Source organism: Bos mutus, chromosome 21 (genome assembly GCF_027580195.1).
Source record: "Bos mutus isolate GX-2022 chromosome 21, NWIPB_WYAK_1.1, whole genome shotgun sequence".
Lineage (NCBI taxonomy): Eukaryota > Metazoa > Chordata > Mammalia > Artiodactyla > Bovidae > Bos > Bos mutus.
This window is the reverse complement of record NC_091637.1, coordinates 66861189-66863409: the sequence shown is the minus strand read 5'-3', so window position 1 is coordinate 66863409 and position 2221 is coordinate 66861189. Positions and strand designations below refer to the sequence as shown.

Here is a 2221-nt window from a genome sequence, read left to right as displayed (position 1 = left end):
CTGCAATGCAGGAGACCTGGGTTCGATCCCTGGCTTGGGAAAACACCCTGGAGGAGGGCATGGCAACCCACTCTAGTATTCTTCTAGAGAATCCCTATGGACGGAGGAGCCTGGCAGGCTACAGCCCGTGGGGTCCCAAAGAGTTGGACACGACTGAGTGACTAAGCACAGAACATAGGGTTTATAAACATAAAAGATTTTTAAGTTGGACGTCAATGCTTAAGGAAAAACTATGTTTTTAAATGTAGTATTTCAATAAATGGAATTTAATTAATTTATTGAAAAACTTTATTTAAAAAACAAAGTGACTGCTACTAGTTGTTTCTGCACACAAAAGTCATCTTTAAATAAACTCCAGAGTGCGCATGGCCACAGTGGCCGGTGTGGGGTTGAGTCAGTCATGAGACCTGGAGCTGTGGACCCGCGGGTGGCCCGGCAAGCCGGCGACAGAGTGGCGGGTGCGGGGTTCAGGAGGCCTGGGCATGCCGCTGCCACCCCCACCCGCAGCCAGCCACACGCTGTGGGCATGCCCTGGCTCTGCGCTGTTTCCGATGGCATCCGCCTCTGCGGCCGTGGCAAAGCACAAGCAGATCCTGTCAAATTCAAAGGCCCCTTCACAGATGGAGTCACTACAAACCTCACATCGAAAAATCCATCAGATCGAGAGGTGTGTTTCAAAGTGAAGACGACAGCACCTCGTGGGTACTGTGTGAGGCCCAACAGGGGAATCGCTGACCCAGGGTGGATAGTGACCCCAGTGAGACGAGTAAACACAAGTTTACGGTACAGGCGATCTTTGCTCCACCAAGCGTTTCAGACATGGAAGCCGTGTGGAAAGAGGCAAAACCCCATGAAGGAATGGGTTCTCAGTTGAGATGTGTATTTGAGATGCCCAGCGCAAATGATAAATAGAAGGACATAGAACCCAGCAAAGCCGCTCCTCTGAGCGCTGTGAAGCTGGACGACCCCTGCCAAAGCCCCACTGTGTTTCCCTCAACAAGACGGAGACGAGGAAGCTCAAGGAACAGTGCAGGAGGCTCCAAGGGAGAGCTGGAAGAGGAAAACCAGCCCCCGAGGGAGGAGACTCAGGCTCTGGAAGGTAGCACATCCGGAGAAACCTGGATCCACCTGGGGCCTCCAGAGAGAATGTCACCAGTACCCCGCCTTTACTTCTTGCTGTCACTGCAGCCATCGTCACTGGATTCTTTATAGGGACATTCAGCTTGAAGAGCGAAGCACACAGAGTGCTATCTCTTTGTTTCCTTTTGACCAGAAAAGATTCATCGCAAAGACTGAAGCTGAAACTCCAATCCTTTGGCCACCCGATGCGAAGAGCTGACTCATTGGAAGAGACCCTGATGCTGGGAAAGATTGAAGGCAGGAGGAGAAGGGGACAACAGAGGATGAGATGGTTGGATGGCATCACCGACTCGGTGGACATGAGTTTGAGCAAATTCTGGTAGATCGTGGAGGACTGGGGAGGCTGGTATGCTGCAGTCCATGTGGCTGCCAAGAATCGGATGCAACTGAGCAACTGAACAACTGTGTTACTGGTAATGTGGTCCACAGTGACCACGCTTTGTGTGTACAGCGTCCTGCAGGCCTCGCCAGCCGCGGCCTCATGGTTAGAAAGAGACACGGAAGAGCAGAGCTCTGGCTCCCAGAAGCGTCATTGTCACCAGACAATCCCTACGGGGTGTGGTTGCACATTCAGTCCTTTATGAAATTCACAAAGAATTGTTCTTTCTTTGTGGTTTTAATAAGAGTTCAAGAATTGTCCAGAGTCTTGCAAATGTTATTTTAATGATCCCTTTGAATTTTATCTGTTGCTGTTAACTCTTGAAATATGATCTATTTAGATTGCTAATCCCACTCATTCAGGAAATGCCAGGAGGTGTTCTGTGGGGGAATGGTGCCTTGTACAGTGTAAGTTTTCTCCTTCACCTTTGCTGATATCAAGGCAGGATTTTTTTTTTATCCCTTGTAAAACAGTTGTTGACTGAGTTTTTCATTTTTCCAATCCGGCCCTGTGGTATTTAACACAAAAATAATAAAACTGTTAACAGATTCTTGCTTGATTAAAAAAAAACCACAAACCTTTTACTGCAGCAAGTGCAGGCCTTTGCTGGGGTGGGGTGGGCGGAGGGGAGGAGAGTGTGACAGCCGGGAGGGGTGGTGCCCGCGGGCTTCGGATCTAGTTCCTGCACTTAATTTGGTTTCC

General features: G+C 49.4%; 1 pseudogene; it reads left to right on the top strand.

Annotated features, from left to right (window-relative positions):
- Nucleotides 1-326: 326 nt before the first annotated feature.
- LOC102271182 (vesicle-associated membrane protein-associated protein A pseudogene) lies at nucleotides 327-2017 on the top strand (annotated as a pseudogene).
- The last annotated feature ends 204 nt before the right edge of the window (nucleotides 2018-2221 follow it).